Source organism: Saccopteryx bilineata, chromosome 6 (assembly GCF_036850765.1).
Source record: "Saccopteryx bilineata isolate mSacBil1 chromosome 6, mSacBil1_pri_phased_curated, whole genome shotgun sequence".
In the NCBI taxonomy this organism is placed as follows: domain Eukaryota; kingdom Metazoa; phylum Chordata; class Mammalia; order Chiroptera; family Emballonuridae; genus Saccopteryx; species Saccopteryx bilineata.
Genome location: NC_089495.1, coordinates 80,477,479 through 80,495,901, shown reverse-complemented (window position 1 = coordinate 80,495,901; position 18,423 = coordinate 80,477,479).

The following is an 18,423-nucleotide window of genomic DNA, read 5'->3' as shown; positions in this document are numbered from 1 at the left end:
ATATATGCATCATGTTTTCTTATCCATTCTGCTACCCTATATTTCTTATGTCTTTTGAATGTCTCTTACATTTAAGGTTGTTATTGATATGTACTTGTTTATTGTCATTTTATTCTTTATATCTATGTTCCTTTCTTTCTCTATTGCTGCTTCTTCTTAGAGCATGCCACTTAACATTTCTTGCAATACTGTTTTTGTGGTAATAAGCTCATTTACCTTTTTTTCTGTCTTTTGGCCTAGGAAGCTCCTTATTTTGCCTTCAATTTTAAATAATAACTTTGCTGGATAGAGTAGTCATTGTAGGTACTTGCTTTTCATCACTTGGAGTGGCATAAAGTATTTTTGTTGAGAAATTAGCCAACAGCCTTATGGGAACTCCCTTGTAGGTAACTAACTGTCTCCCTTTTTCTACTTTTTTTTTTTTGGTATTTTTCTGAAGCTAGAAATGGGGAGGCAGTCAGACAGACAGACTCCCGCATGTGCCCGACTGGGATCCACCCGGCATGCCCACCAGGGGGCGATGCTTTGACCATCTTGGGGCGTCGCTCTGCCGCAATCAGAGCCATTCAAGCGCCTGAGGCAGAGGCCACAGAGCCATCCTCAGTGCCCAGGCCAACTTTGCTCCAATGGAGCCTTGGCTGTGGGAGGGGAAGAGAGAGACAGAGAGGAAAGAGAGGGGGAGGGGTGGAGAAGCAGATGGGTGATTCTCTTCTCCTGTGTGCCCAGGCCAGGAATTGAACTCGGGACTCCTGCATGCCAGGCCGATGCTCTACCACTGAGTCAACCGGCCAGGGCCCCTTTTTCTACTTTTAAGATTCTATCTTTGTCTTTAAGCTTTGCCATGTTAATTATGATGTGTCTTGGTGTGGGTGTCTTTGTGTTCATCTTTATTGGGACATGCTGTGGCTTCTGAATTTGGGTGATATTTTCTTTCAATAGTTCAGGAAAGTTTTCAGCCATTATTTTTTCAAACAGGTTCCCTATCCCTTGCTTACTCTCTTCTCCTTCTGGTACTTCTATGATACAGATGTTGTTATACTTGATACTGTCCTAGAGGTCCCTTAGAGTTGCCTGATTTTTTCAATTTTCTTTTGTTTTTGATACCTGCTTGGGTATTTACTGTGATTTTGTCCTCTAAATCACTGATTTGATTTTCTGCTTCATTTAACCTGCTATTGATTCTTTCTAAGGTATTTCTTATTTTAGTATTCCTCATTTCTCATTGTTTTATTTTTATGGTTTCTATGTCTTTTTTAATGTTTACTTTCTCTTTGTTTTAGTTTTCACTAAGATCACCCACTCTTCCCTCAAGTCTTTGAGTATTTTTATGACCATTCTCTTAAACTCTCCACTTAGTATCTTGGTTGCTTCCATTTTATTTAATTCTTTTTGGGGGGATTTCTTCTGATTTTTCTCTTAGGGTATACTTCTTTGTCTCTCACTTTTCTCTATGTATTAGGTAAAATTGCTATGACTCCCAAACTATTTATGTGGGCTTTCTGATGTAGGTTCCCTAATTGAGTTCAGTGGCACAGTCTTCCAGATACCTTGAGGTGAAATTCTACACGAATGTTCTTTGTGGGTTATGGTCACTCTCATTGCAGTTGTGTCGTGAATGTTGTTACCTCTTTTGTGAATGGAATTAACCCTTCAGGATGGCTGACTATAAGGGTAAATTTTTATCATCTTATATTTATTGCTAGGTTGGTTCAGGTACAAATTGGTGTTCAACATTGTGGATAACTGGCCTTGGGCTTCTTTTCTGGAGCTACCATACACTGTTTTTGGCTGCATCTACTGGGCCTGGGAGTGTGTGGAAGGGGCCAATATGTGTACAATGGTCTTGTGGCTTCCTCAAGCTTTGAGCTGGAGGAAGATCTGTAAAACTTCTGAGGATCTTTAGATTTGCCTTCACCTGTCAGCTACTCCAGCCATCCCTGAGGTTGCCTGGCTTTCATCCATGGCCTCCTGAAAAAAGACTATAGTGTGGAATCCAGCTGACTAAAACACACAGATTCTTATGCAAGTTATAAGCTTAGAACTGTAGGCATACTAGTGTTGAGAGGACAGGGTTAGTGGGTCCCCTACATGAGGACCACATGGTCAAGTACTCAATGAAGGAAAAGTGGCCCTTACTCCAGAGAGAAACCACTCAGTCTCTGCCAATTTCCAAATTTAATTCCCACAGGGGTGCACTGCAGGTTCACATTGGGTGCAGCCAGCCATCCTTCCTTCAAAAGGAAGCTCAAAAGTCAGAGTCCCTGGAGCTTGGGAGGACAGATCAAAGGAGTCTCCCATTGAGGTTGGTGCTGGCCACCTGAGCACACAGGAGAGGGCCAAGCACTTTGTCCAGGTCCTAGACAATAGACTTCAGGGGAGACAATCTCCTTTATGTCCTAGCTCTGAGCAACACAAACATCTCCCTGTGGAACTGAGCTCACCAGTCAGGGCCACAGGGACTTGGGAGGGCCATTCCACACAGTCTACTTTTGAGGTTATTACTGGCAAGCCTATAAGAAAAAAGCAGGCACATTTTCCCCTACCTGGGATTGCATGAGCTGAGCACACAGGAAAGATTAGAGTCACCCCTCTGTGATGCAGGCACACAACCCATCTGATTCCAAGACAAAAACCTCCCCGGGAAACATTCCAGAATTCTCAGCTCTGTATGATACTCTGATCCCCCAGCCCTACTGATCTCAGTAGGGATGGGGCCACAGAGTGGCAGGACAGGCCCAGTGAATCAACAGGTGAAGCTCTTGGGGAGAAGGAAGCAGGAGGCATACCACCTGTGAGCTCAAGGTGGGGAAGAATGGTTGCTTTTCCAAAGCTATACAATTCAATCACTGTCTGAATCTTTGCCAATAGTCTTCAGAAAAAGAGCCTCCCAAAGGTCTTTGCTGATGCAATAAGCAGACCCCTCTGCAGGATCTGATCATGGCACAGTAGTGGTGCCAGTAGGTGGGGGACCAGGCAGTGCACTCCCCAGGGTGGTGGTATAACAATAGGAATGCTCAACCCTGAGAAGGTGGTGTTTGGGTATCTAGCAGACATTCTTCTCTCCCAGGTCAACTGAATTCCCACTGATTTTCACCACCAGATGCTATGTGGGCCCTTCTTCCCACCTCTGTTGCTCTGGTTTGGGGATCACTGTCTAGGGTTGAGACCCCTTACTCTGGAGGGAGGGCATATGGCAGCTGAGATACCACTCTGGCTTCTCAGGTACCAGATGTGGGCACGGGGGCCAGCCCCTTCCACATCTTCACTTTCTTATCAATCTCTATGTGGCTTCTTCTGCACATTCTTAGTTATAATACATCAGTTAAACTAGCCTTCAGTTGGTTAGTCAGACTGATTGCTTTATAATTTAACTGTACATCTGGGTTGGTGCCAGGAGCAGGTGACAGTAGATTTCACCTATCCTGCAGCCATCTTGGAATCTTAAACATATGCTTTTATTAAACTTATATTTTGTGTTTTCCTTCTAATCTCCTTTTCACAATTGTCTCAATACTTATTATCCTAACAAAATAATGTTTCAAACTTGAATAAGTCATCTGGTTGCAAAATATATTTATTGCCAAAATAAATATAGTGGTGGTGGCAGGTTTATATAAAAAAAAGCATTTTTAATTTATCAGAACAAAAGTAGTTATTAAAAAAGCAAATACTAAACACAAATCATATTAATTTCACTGCACATGACCTAGCATGACTGACCCAAAGCATTATATATATTATAAATTTATACATGCTTTAATAATGAATGATCATACACACTAAAATTGATTAAATAAAAAACAAATATATTGTCTTCATTCTAATTTCTAATGATATTTATACATTATAACTTATAGATTATAAGTTATGATATATAGTTTATAAAGACAATGCTAATAACTTTATCTCTAGCAATCTATTTTCTGTGTCCATCTGTCAGATGGCTCTGAAATTTATCTGGAAAACTCAACAATACATTTGTAGAGTAGGGTTATTTTCTACATGATTAATGTATTTCTCTTAAAAATAGACCTAATGACATAAAAAGAATATCAGCCTGAGATGTAGGAAGCTGTTTTCTAGTCCTTTCTCTTCCAAAGTATATAATTGTGTAATCTTAAATAAGACACCTAATCACTCTAGATCTCATTTTATTCACCTATACATTAAATTTACTAGGCTGCATTTTATACAGCAGACATAGAAAACATCATACATTTTTTTTTTGTGTGTGTGTGTGTGTGTTTTTCTGAAGTGAGAAGCAGGGAGGCTTAGAAACAGACTCCCGCATGCACCTGACTGGGATCTACCTGGCAAGCCCTCAGGGGGCGATGCTCGGCCCATCTGTGGAGTTGCTCCATTGCAACCAGAGCCATTCTAATGCTTGAAGTGGAGGCCATGGAGCAATCCTCAGTGCCCAGGCCATCTTTGCTCCAATGGAGTCATGGCTGTGGGAGGGGAAGAGAGCGCTAGAGAGAAAGGAGAGGGGGAAAGGTGGAGAAGCTGATGGGTGCTTTTCCTGTGTGCCCTGACTGGGAATCGAACCTGGGACTTCCACACGCCTGGCCAACACTCTATCACTGAGCCAACTGGCCAGGGCCTCATACATTTTTTTAAGTTATGTAAGCACCCAATCAACACATTTCAAAATAAATATAATCTTACTATACAGTAAGGAAGTATTTCAGCATATGAGAATTAAAGACAAATAAATGCTATAATAATCAATTTTTTCTATGATCAAAACTGAATATATGTGATGAATACTATATGATATTTTAATAGCATATATTTGACAATTCCTTTAAGATACTTTCAACTTTTTAAAATCCATAAATATAAATAAATTGGTTAAGCTTTGTGAATAAGAGAAAAAATCAAAGAGATGGTTTACCTCTCTGACCTGAAAAGAAAGTAGTAGATATCTTGAATTCATCAATTACTGTCCACAGTGCATCCTACATTGCGACAGTGATAGAGAAGTTGTAAGAAAGAAATGATCATTGAAAGGAATATATATTGAATTCAGAATGTATTTTGTTTAGTCACTCTAAAGGAAGGCGCAGTTGATTATGATTTTTAAAGCAAGCCAGGAGATATGTCACTCCAGATTACCAACAAGTAGAACCTTTATAATGACTCAAGAAAAAAATCTGTCTGAATAGAGTAAACATGGTAAATATTTAATTTTTATAAAATAACCCCTTTTTCAAATAGTTTCTATTGAGAGTAAAACAGTATTTAATTAAGACATATGTCATTGATGTAAGATTTAATAAAGCCATAGAATCCACTAGCAGAATTAATATTCAAGTGGCTACATTGTCTCCAAGGTACAGAATATCAAAAAGGAAAAGAAGATTTTATTGATCTGGAAAATGGCAGCAAGTTATGCTTATTGTATAAAATAAAAACTATTGATTTTGTTAAGCAGAAAAATGGCACTTTTAAAAAAGCTCATTTTGTATCAACTGCAACTGAATGACACGTTCCACCAGTCTAGAAGTTTTCAGAACAATTTTTAATATTTGTCAGGAACATCTTTTATACCAAAAGAATAAGAGTTATTGTTATATTGAAGGTTTTTCTCTAATATCTAAATTGAAATTACAATTTATTCAACAAAGTTAAAATTATAGGCAATGTTCTACTCCCTATAATAAAAGTACATCATATTAAGAATAATTTCTTCAGCTACACCACATAAGGAGATTGAGAAGAAAAAATTTTCTTCCTAAGAAAATATAGGTATGTTCATAAGTTGATGATGATACTTGAATCGAAGACCAATATATGTTATTTCAGTAACTTGTAATTATTTCAATGAGTATTAATACCTAAGGTGCTATAGGCTTACTAGACATTTCTGCAATGTACAACTGAATCACTATTTATTGATGTTTTTAATATGCTCAGAGAGGTGACAATGGTTGCTACCGTTTTTAAAAACATAACTTTAAAATAAGACTATTTTTGTGTAGTTCTTTGAATTCCTGAGCATAATAGTGCTCAATAGTATCACAATATTATATATTCACTTGAAGGTAAATATTTTGCTTTTATGTATTTTTAATTGAAAGATTTATTATTAAATAGGTTGTCATTAAAACTCTATTTTCACCTAATTCACCAGATACGAGTATCTCTGAGATTGATCTCAAATTATTTCAGGGAACACAGCTAGACTATATATTTTAAACTCTTTGGTAAAGTATGACCATTGGCTAAGATCTAACCAAAAATATGTGAGAATTAATATATGCCAAGCCCTTGACTGGGCCACCATAGATTTCCCTTTGTGCTTATTCATGCTCTGTTCTCTTTTCACCTGGCTGCAATGGTGGTGGTCAAGGTTAAAGTGAATGACAGAGGGTGAAGATGGCATAGTGTGTAACTTCTTGAATCCTTGTCTGAAACCATGAAGAACTTTTCTTCCCTGCTGTACTTTTTGCTCATTCAGAACCATTATATCAGCAAGAAATAAAATCAGTACATTTATGCTATTTATATTTGACCTAATATTTGTAAGAATAGCTAGCATTATGTTGACTAATACAGAATTTTATAGTTTAAATAGGATAATGCTTTAAAAACAATCCTAAATAATGTATGTTGGGATGTGTTATGCTTTGAAAGGCAGGCAGTAGACAGCAAGGAAACAGATTTAGTAGACTGGAAAGCCTGAGCTTTTTGCTATACTCTTGCATAATGTTTGGCAAAACTGTTGCTAGAAACAATTTGAAAAGAAGATAAGGGCTTACCAGGCCTGGGGCTTTAGAGGAAAATGTTGGAAAGAGCCAGAATGGTACTATGTATTTTTTTACTTGTTGTATTATCAGCATATAGCAAGAAAGAGATGACTCAAAAAAGTAACTGGTCAGGTTGCAAACAAAAATAGGAGGGAATACAGAACATTCACAACATTGGGAACTCCCAGGGTTGGAGAAGGGAGCAGCTTCTGTATCTTAAACTGTAGGATACAAGTCTAGAAAAGCTTTAGAGCAACAAATTCCATAAATAACAACCCCATATCAATCTAAAAAGAAAGCAGACAAACAAAAGAGAATCCAGCCTAGAGCTAAGATCAGGTGATTAGAGAAAAGTTGGTACCTTCCCCAAAAGTTTTAAGAGCATGAGAAAAGACAAAGAAGCAAAGAAATAAAAATTGCTAAGAACAAGGACAAATACAAAGCTTTGGGTCAGTTCACAGGTCCTAGAATCGCCTTGAAGCAAACAGATCAAAAGCATTCCAAAGGCATTTGGAACATAAGGCATATCAAAGGCATTTGATTTTATTGACGCTTTCCCAAGAACGTCTGTGTGAATAAAACAATTCTGAGATCCCCAATGTCTCCTCAGAAGAAAGCAGATCATGCAAACTGTGTGGCCTTCAAAGAGAACATACTCACAGTGCCTACTTGAGGTATGACCGTCAGAGGTAATGGATGAGGTAGGACCTCCTAGTGAGTGGAACTAGAGGGCAACAGAAGGAAAACTGGTGCAAGAGTCCATTGTAGAGGCAGAACCTGGGAATAATAAAGGGATTTTCTTCAGGTGGGAGTGAGGGTCTTGAGCATCTCTCCAATGAGATTCTATTAAGGCTGTGGGCCAGTGACAGTTTTGCATCTTATTCTTCCCTTTTTTCAAAATTAAACATGTGTAGTGTGTTTGTATATGTGCGTGTGTGTGTGTGTGTGTGTGCATGCGCATGTGCACACATGTGCATGGCTTTGTACTTGTTCCTCTATTATATATTGGGAGGGAAGTGTTGGCAACTCCTTATCTTCTCATTTGTATTGCAGTTTCATACAGTTCTATAGAAACTAACATTTTATATAATTTATATATTCCTTCTAGCAATGAAGAATTATGGAGATCTGAAATTTGAGCTGAATGCTGTTATTGGGTAAGTCAATTTGGATCAATTTCCTCAGGGAAGGCAATATTGCCTTTCTTTGGGAAACTGTACACACATTACTTTTTTACACCACATTTGCACTTAGGTATGGACTGATTTCTACCTTAAAGAATATGACCAGATGTGATTTGTACCAGAACATCTGCCCCCAATATATACTCCTAATACTCTCTTCTGTCTGGTAGCTGGAGCACTGGTAGGTGACTATTATGTTTTGGAATAACAGTTAGAGATAGCAAGGCATCTCTTATCCTGGGTTTCTGCCTCATGTTGTGGAAAAGAGCCTCTCTTTTGACTTCTATATCTGATCAACATGTTACATGAACAAGATAAACTTCTATTGTTTTTAAGCATTAAAGATTTATGAACCAAAAATTTTAGGCACTTAACATTAATCTTTTCCTCATGTTCCTTTAGTCTCCCTCTAGTAAAAAATACTATAAGATATAAAAATAGAAACAAAAAATTAAAGAAGGATAACAGGACTCTAAATATAAAACATCTATCTGAGGATTAAATTTCTACTTACATTAAGATAATTATTTTTAAAAAAGTTCTGAAATACATTCTAGACGTGCCAAAATTTTAATATGTAGACATACCTGTGATTCAAATTTGTGTGAAATACTGAAGTATAAGGAAAATATAATGTATAAAAAGATTTATATTTTGGATTTCTCTAGATTTTGATTCCTGTGTTTATTTCTGTAATACAGGAGGAGAACTTCTTCCTCAAATTTTAAACTAAATTTTTTTGCTGTTCATGTGTTACTTCTAATTTAAGCTGTAGTATAATATTGTTACAATTTTATGGAAACATCCTAAGAATCAGTTTTATTGCATTCATAGAAAGTTACAAATATTATTACCGGCTAAAATGCATTTCTTTCTATCAGCACAATTTAAATAAATGAGTTCCATGATTATGCCAGTGAGGTGATTTATGGTCTCCTGACCTTCCATGGCAATTTGTAATTTAATATTACTTTATACTTTCTGCCATATATTACAGTTACTTTTATAGATCTTTTTTATTAATTAATATTATAAAAAGCTCTTTAAATGATTTCACTTTTTGTTCATCCTTTGGCCTGTGTCTTCAAGCCTCTACAACACATTAAATTAGAAGTTTTGCTTTGCTCAACAAAATAATAAATACTAAAGAAAACATTAATTTGTTTAGGTGTCTTTTAGGTTCTGCACTGTACTAGAATGTGAGTGAAGCTGAATCTTTCAGAATATTATGATAGTACAAATCACAAAAGAAAACTTCTGTATAATCATGGCTGCACTACTGTGATCAGCATGATCAACTTCCTGACTTTCCCATTTAACAAAAATTTTGCATCTCTGTTAGTTCTCATGGTTCCCATTTCCTAGGTTTGGCAACCACTGGCTCCCTGTGGATCTGTTCAGTCTGAATTTCCATTTCGCCAAATGTAATATGCAGAATGAAAGTGCACTTCAATTTTCTAAAGGTCAGAGCCATTTATAATCAATACAGACAATTTGAAATAATATTCATGTGTGTAAATGATAAGCAAAAATAATTTGATATATTTATTTTCCCTATTTCTAACGAATCTGATGTGAGGTTTATTTTAGAAGTAATAAGTGCAGTTCTCAAGGAGTTACCTAGCTTAAACAAGACAAAAAACAAACAAACAAAAAACCCTGAGTCCTTCCAGAAAACAAGCATCAAAAATAAACCGAAGAAACAAAAATAGCTTGTGTTCTTTTCTTAGAAGATACACTTAGAGTTAAATAAGGTGAGAGGTAAAAAAGAAAATTAACTGCTTTGAACAAATGGACAATATAAAAATCCATCTCTGAAGATCTTAAGAAATTACAGATTACCACAAACATAATTTATAGATGCAGTTTATGAATTAAATGCATATCTACATGTTCATATTTTTCAGACACGTCACTAGAATCTGTAAGCGTATTTATTATTGTTAGAGAAATAAATGTATTTGCTTTTTTATATCTCATTTGCCAAATATACATTTAAAAGGCTTTTTTGTTGTTTTTCTAAAATTCTTTCTAAAATTAAGAAATAATGATCAACAGGTTTCTTTTTAAAGGAAAACCAGTAGGGGAAATAAAGGAAGAGAGGCAAAATGGGAAACTAGGGGTTATGAAGCTGCATCCATCACTCTGGCACTGGTAGCAGTGGATGAAAGCAGTTGATACTTTTCTGGGTTGCAGGAGAAAGAACATATTGTGCAATTATGTCCCATGCTGAATATATTGTTGGCATTCAACCAATTAATAATAACAAGAATGAAAACAACTCTGCGATAAGAATAAGGCTTCCAATATTAGTCACAGTCTGCTTAGTTCTAGGTTGGCTTAGATAAATGTAGTAAAGACAAGAAAAACATCCCACTCCACAGTTTTTGGCTAATTTAATATCTTTGCTAAGTGCTTAGTTAGTATGGTGACAGACACAAAGAAAAATGCATAGATTGATTGCACTGATAGATAAATAGAGTCCATTTTAGCACAAGGAAAAAAAACTTATAATTAGATGTGAATACCTGGTTGCTTGCCATCCATCACATATGCAAGTTAGGAAAGTATTTTTATAATGAATTAGAAATGAGTGATATTTCCTAATACGATGTATTATACACATCCTGCCATAAGTGGTTCAGTCCATGCTGACAATCATAAGTTTCAGAAATGGTTCAACTCCTTTCAAAGACCTTCCCAATATTTCTCTGCCAAAAACTTTTGAGCAACTTAGTATTTTTAAAACACTCGAGTCATCCAAATTTCATAAATGTTTTGTTAAACTTTCCTGAAGCAACTCTTAAAGTCCTACTTAAGTTTTTAGCAAATAGAAATCAAATAATATTCACTCATAAATTGAGGAGGTACACACCATCTATAAAAGTGTACTGGCTCTATTTTAAATGAATACCACTAGAAAAATAAGCTAATATAGCGACATGACCATTTTAAATAAAATTTTAGTGAATAAAGCAAAAATATATATTTTAGTTTATACTCAGACCCTAACACTAAACCAAGAGCAGATTCAAAATAATTATACAATGTAATCTGTAACTTTGCAAGAAAAAGAAAGCAAACATAAGGATCCTGGGGAGATGACAGAAAAAGGAGCAGAGATGGGAGGGACTGGAGGGGAGAGGAAGAAAGGGGACAGAAGTGGTAGGAAGGGGAAGGAAGGGTGAGAGGAGGGGGAGACTAAGAATTGTACAAAATGTTTGATTAATTCTAACCAGATATGATTAGCATGAAAACATTGATCAGATACACCAAGCTCATGAGAGTAAAGGTTAATGGCCTATAAATAAGAAACAGCCTATAGCCTAAAAAGGAAGCTTGAGAATTTACTATTATTATGGACTAGGAAGTAAATAGCTTTAAAATTGTGAAATAAAAATAAATCATCTCTATGCTTATATAGCAGGATTAGTGGTCTTTCTAGGTCAGGTGGTAGCCTCTCTTTACCAAAGAAGAAAAAGCAGGGAGTAATTTTACCCAAGTTCTCCTGTTTATCACTTAAATATTCTCACCCAAAGTTCTAAAGTAAGTGAAGCTAAATGTCAATAACTATGATGATGAAAAGTAAAAAACAAATGCAATAAATCCTTTCTAAGAAAATTTACTTACTATAAATAGCATTTTATTTACTATCTTTTCCCTTAAGCTTTCAGTTACTATGAGAGCAGTAAGGCAATATTCTTCAAGTCCTATTTTTAAATGTTCATATTATTTTTCAATAAATGTTCATTTCTTATAAAGAACAGATAAGGGAAAATGGATTATTTTATTATTTTACAAGGACTTGGAAAAACACTTAAAAAGATAGTTTAAAATGATTTTTATTTATAATTTTTTTTGTTTTTAGAATATAATGATGAAAATGACAAGAAAAATAATTAATGACCTGGTGCATAAAATTAGTAATGAATCTGAATTGCTTCAGATCCTTAACTCCTTGCCTCAGGTAAAACTTTGACAATAAAAATGAATAAAATACATTTGAACAATTAGAAAATAATGAAAAGCATACAAGAATGACATTTGACAAAGGCAGATAAGAGAATATTTTACTTTAAAAATGAACATTTATAGATCAGCTGCCCCTGATGTGATATATCATAGATTATTAAGAAAATTGTACACCAGTATTTTAAATCACTTTCAATTAACTTGGGGGCAAAAGGAGAGGGACTATACCTAATTAATAATGACAATGAAAGATGTTGATTAAGTGTAAGATGTTTCTAAATAATAAATGAGATAAAAACATAAAACTAAGAAAATAGGTCTACATTTGTGATACACATATACATTTTGCAAGATAGCAATTACAGAAATAAAACTTGAAAGAAAATATGTATACATGGAACAGCAAGAGAAAAGAGAAAAAAATTAAAATACAGAACAAGTTACAAAGAACATATGAAAGCAATGTATCATTGAGTTGTGAAAGGGTACTATCAATTACTGCAGCCATGAGTTTTAAAAAAATGTAGAGCTGATTTTAGGTACTAGCTGCAGTATTTTAGGCAAGCTGATTAATTTTGGGGGGGGAGTAATGTTTATTATATTGATATTAGAGAGAGAGGGAGAGAGAAAGAGGAAGAGGAAGGGAGAGAGGGAGGGAAAAAAGGAGGGGGAGGAAGGATAGAAAGGAGAAGGAGGATAAAGGAAGAGGAAAGGAGAGGGAGAGAAAGAGAGGAACTTCAATTTGTTCCTGTATGTGTCTTGACTGGGGATTGAACTTTCAACCTCTGCACTTCTGGACGATGCTCTAACCCAGTAGTCCCCAACACCTGGGCTACAGACCAGTACCAGTCCATGGGCCATTTGGTACTGGTCCGCAGAGAAAGAGTAAATAACTTACATTATTTCCGTTTTATTTATATTTAAGTCTGAACAATGTTTTATTTTTTAAAAATGATCAGATTCCCTCTGTTACATCCATCTAAGACTCACTCTTTACGCTTGTCTCGGTCACGTGATACATTTATCCATCCCACCCTAAAGGCCGGTCCGTGAAAATATTTTCTGACATTAAACCAGTCCATGGCCCAAAAAAGGTTGGGGACCACTGCTCTAACCAATTGAGCTGTCCAGCCAGGGCAAGCTGCTTACTTTTTTGAGGTTTAGTTTCCTACTGTGATAAAGACACTGAGATCTGCATCAAAGTTTGATAGAATAAGTAAAAAGGCTTAGCTCATTACTATATTAGCAAGAATAAACTGATATATGCATTCAATTTGAACCTAAAGCAAGTTAGACTAACTCTTATTTTACTCATACATTCCTGAAATCATCTATCTTTGTTATGATGATTTCTTTACCTGAGTGCCTCAAAATCAGTGCTTCTGAAATATGTCAGCTGAGATAGTGCATGCACATTAAAATGGGTTTTAGAAGATGGCGATGGAATAGGCAGACGTACCAACTCCCACCTCCCAGAACCAAAGTGGATTACAAACTAATTTTAAGAACCATCATCTGGAAAAACCAACTTTGGACTAAATTAAGAGGACTCTTCAACCAAGGAACACTGAAGAAGCCACACTGAGACTGGTAGGAAAAGCGGAAACGCGGAAACGTGGAGAGGGCTGCCCAGCTCCCTGGAGCGAACAGCAGCCAGGAGAGACTCGCGTGGTGAGAAGTAAATTTAGCAGAGAGGGGAGGGTCCTGAGCCCCAGGAACAAAGCCCCAGCCTGCAGCCCCAGAGCCTAGAAGAGGTATATGGACAGTATTTAGCTGGAAACAAGACAGGATACTGTTTGTGAGAAAGATACTGATTTCTCAGACCCAGGATTCTTCTTAAAGGGACTGCACAGAACACCTCTCTCACAACCACGCACCTGGGACTCCGGGGGTCAGGGAGAGAGGAGAGGACTGGAGTAGCAGGAAGAGAGTGTAATCTAGGAGGCATAGGGAGAAACATTTTGGGAGACAACCACCCTAACCTCTGGGACGTGTCACTCCCCAAATCTGAAGTGAATATTTCCCCTAGAAATAGCAATACCAGCAAAGGGAAGCAAAACACCACCCAAAGAAGATCTCCCGTGGCACTCAGAGCAGAGTCGCTTAGAAGGAGGGAGCTTTCGGGACTACAGTAGTGAGTCTTAGGGTCTGAGCTGCAGAGCCCCCACCCACATGGCTGAGGGCTCGCTGGAGGGCCGGCGGTGGCCGGACTTGGAAGCATGGGTCTGTTGGCAAGAGTGGAAGCTTGCTGGCCACTACTAGGCCCAGGTGTGAGCTCAATCTTGCCCAGCTGGGGAGGAAGGGGTGTGCAAAAGTGGTCAAGCCCAGCTGAGGGAAGCCGGTAATCCAGCCTGCAGGGGAAGAGCAGGAACCGTGGAAAGGGTGGAGATCAGCACTTAAGCAAGGGTGCAGGAGCACAGCTTTGCCCCACCCACAGAACCAAGACCTGTGACTTGACTTGGGAGCAGGCTCCTCCCATGGGGGTGGAGCCAAAACCCCAGAAAGAGCAGAGTCCCACTACTGAGTGTGGGCATGCAGTCCCACCTGGCTTGTAAAGCCAAGGCTTGCAGCCATCCCACGAGCAGGCTCCTCCTGCAGGGGCAGGGTAAAAGCCTAGAATCAGGAGGAGACCCGCAGCTGAGCGAAGGTGCTCACCACTGCCCTCAGGGCCAAGCATAATGCCACCCATGGGGGCGGGGCAAAGGCCAAGGCCACCAAGGATAGTACACCCGGGCATGTGATTACAACCACTCCCGTGAAGGAGAGGCAAAAACCACAGCAACAGCCCCAGTGGGCAGGCACCGGCAATGCCCACATACAAATGCCCTAGGCAGTAACAGCAGAGGGGGTGGCGGGCCTGCAGACAGACCATACCTAGGGAACAGAGGCCCCACCCAGTGGACTCCAGTGGCCAAGACCTTCTTTTACATAGAGAAGATGAGAAGGCAGAGAAATGCAACACAAATGAATCAAGAGAAATCCCCAGAAAAGGACCTGAATTAAGCAGATATAACCAAATTACCAGATGCAGAGTTTAAAATAATGATTGTTAGGATAATCAAAGATATTAGAACAATAATAGATGGTCATTATGAACACCTAAATAAAGAGATAGCAAATATAAAAATGGACATTAAAATAATAAAACAGAATCAGTCAGAAATGACAAATACAATATCAGAAATGAAGAACACAATCAAAGGAATTAAAAGCAGGATGGATGAAGCTGAGAATCAAATCAGTGAGTTAGAGGACACAATAAATAAAAGCATGGAAGGAGAGCAGAAAAAAGAAAAGAGACTCAAAAAGTGTGAGGAAACTCTAAGAGAACTCTGTGACAACATGAAGAGAAATAACATCTGCATCATAGGGGTTCCTGAAGAAGAAGAGAAAGAACAAGGGATAGAGACTTTGTTTAAGCATATTATAGTTGAAAACTTCCTTCAATTAAGGCAGGAAAACATCTCACACATTCAGGAAGCACAGAGAACTCCATTAAAGAGAAAATCAAAGAAATCAAGACCAAGACACATCATAATTAAAATACCAAAGCTAAGTGATAAAGAGAAAATATTAAAAGCTACTAGAGAAAAAAAGATTATAACCTACAAAGGAGCCCCCATAAGGATGACTTCCGAATTCTCAACAGAAACACTTGAGGCCAGAAGGGAATGGCAAGAAATATTTAAAGTATTGCAGAACAAGAGCCTACAACCAAGACTACTTTATCCAGCAAGGCTATCATTTAAAATTGAAGGAGAAATAAAAAGCTTTCCAGACAAGAAAAAAAAAAAAAAAAACAACTCAAGGAATTCACTACAACCAAACCAAGGCTGTAAGAAATGCTAAGGGGCCTGTTATAAACACATGAAAGGAGAAAAAGAATATAGCAAAAGAGGAATACAATTTTAAAGAATAAACAATTACAATAAACAATTACACATCAGTAATAATCTTAAATGTAAATGGATTAAATGATCCGATCAAAAGACATAGTGTAGCTGCATGGATAAGAAAACAGGACCCATACATATGCTGTCTACAAGAGACACACCTTAAAACAAAAGATGCATATAGACTGAAGATAAAAGGTTGGAAAAAAATATTTCACGCAAATGGAAATGAAAGAAAAACTAGGGTAGCAATACTTATATCAGGCAAAATAGACTTTAAAACAAAGGCTATATAGTAAGAGATAAAGAAGGTCACTATATAATGATAAAGGAAGCAATTCAACAGGAAGATATAACCATTATAAATATCTACGCACCTAATATAGGAGTACCTAAATATATAAAGCAGACTTTGAAGGATTTAAAGGGAGAGATCAACAGCAATACTATAATAGTAGGGGATTTCGATACCCCACTAACATTACTAGATAGATCCTCAAGAAAGAAAATTAACAAAGAAACAGCAGACTTAGACATACTAGATCAACTCGATTTAATAGATATCTTCAGAACCTTTTACCCTAAAGCAGCAGAATATACATTCTTTTCAAGGGCTCCTGGTACATTCTCTAGAATAGACCACATGTTAGGGCACAAAAACAGTCTCAGCAAATTTAAAAAGATTGAAATCATATCGAGCACTTTCTCTGATCACAATGGCATGAAACTAGAAATCAACCACAACAGAAAAACTGAAAAATACTCAAACACTTGGAAACTAAATAGCACATTATTAAATAATGAATGGGTAAACAATGAGATTAAAAAAGAAATTTAAAAATTTCTACAAACAAACGATAATGAGCATACATCAACCCAAAATTTATGGAACACAGCAAAAACAGTCTTGAGAGGGAAGTTCATAGCATTACAGGCATACCTCAAGAAGCTAGAAAAAGCTAAAATTAACAAGTTGACTCTGCATCTAAAAGAACTAGAAAAAGAACAGCAATTAAGGCCCAGAGCTAGTACAAGGAAGGAAATAATAAAGATCAGAGCAGAAATAAATGATAGAGGCTAAAAAAACAATACAGAGGATCAATGAAACCAGGAAAGGGTTCTTTGAAAAGGTAAACAAGATCGATAAAACTTTAACCAGACTCACCAAGAAAAAAGAGAGAGGACTCAAATAAATGAAATTAGAAAAATGGGGCCCTGGCCGTTTGGCTGAGTGGTAGAGCGTCGGCCTGGCGTGCAGGAGTCCTGGGTTTGATTCCCGGCCAGGGCACACAGGAAAAGCACCCATCTGCTTCTCCACCCCTCCTCCTCTCATTCCTCTCTGTCTCTCTCTTCCCCTCCCACAGCCAAGGCTCCATTGGAGCACAGTTGGCCCGGGCGCTAAGGATGGCTCCATGGCCTCTACCTCAGGTGCTAGAATGGCTCTGGTTGCAGCAGAGCAAAGCCCCAGATAGGCAGAGCATCGCCCCCTGGTGGGTATGTCAGGTGGATCCCAGTCGGGTGCATGTGGGAGTCTGTCTGACTGCCTCTCCGTTTCCAACTTCAGAAAAATTTAAAAAAAAATTAGAAACGAGAGTGGAGAAATAACAACTGACACAACAGAAATACAAAATATTGTAAGAAAATACTATGAAGAACGGTACACCAAAAACTAGACAACCTAGATGAAATGGAAAAATTCCTTGAAACATATAATCTTCCAAAAATTAATCTGGAAGAATCAGAAAACCTAAACAGACCAATTACAACAAATGAGATTGAAACAGTTATCAAAAAACTCCCCAAAAAGAAAAGTCTTGGGCTTGATGGCTTCACAAGTGAATTCTACCAAATATTCAAAGAAGAACTAACTCCTATTCTTCTCAAACTATTTCAAAAAATTCAAGAGGAAGGAAGACTTCCAGGCTCCATTTATGAGGCGAGCATAATTCTGATTTCAAAACCAGGCAAAGACAACACAAAGAAAAAAAATTATAGGCCAATATCCCTGATGAATATAGATTCTAAAATCCTCAGCAAAATATTAGCAAACTGGATCCAGCAATATATGAAAAAAAGTCATACGCCAGGATCAAGTGGGATTTATTCTTGGGAGGCAAGGCTGGTACAATATTTGGAAATCAATCAATGTGATTCATCACACAAACAAAAGAAAGGAGAAAAACCACATGATAATTTCAATAGATGCAGAAAAAGTATTTGATAAAATCCAGCACCCGTTCATGATCAAAACTCTCAGCAAAGTGGGAATACAGGGAACATACCTCAACATGATAAAGGCCATCTATGACAAACCCACAGCCAACATCATACTCAATGGGTAAAAATTAAAAACAATCCCCTTACGATCAGGAACAAGGCAGGGGTGCCCGCTTTCACCACTCTTATTCAACATAGTTCTGGAAGTCTTAGCCACAGCAATCAGACAAGAAAAAGAAATAAAAGGCATCCAAATTGGAAAAGAAGAAATAAAACTATCATTATTTGCAGATGATATGATATTTTATATAGAAAACTCTATAGTCACAGTCAAAAAACTACTAGACCTGATAAATGAATTCAGCAAGGTGTCAGGATATAAAATTAATACTCAGAAATCAGAGGCAC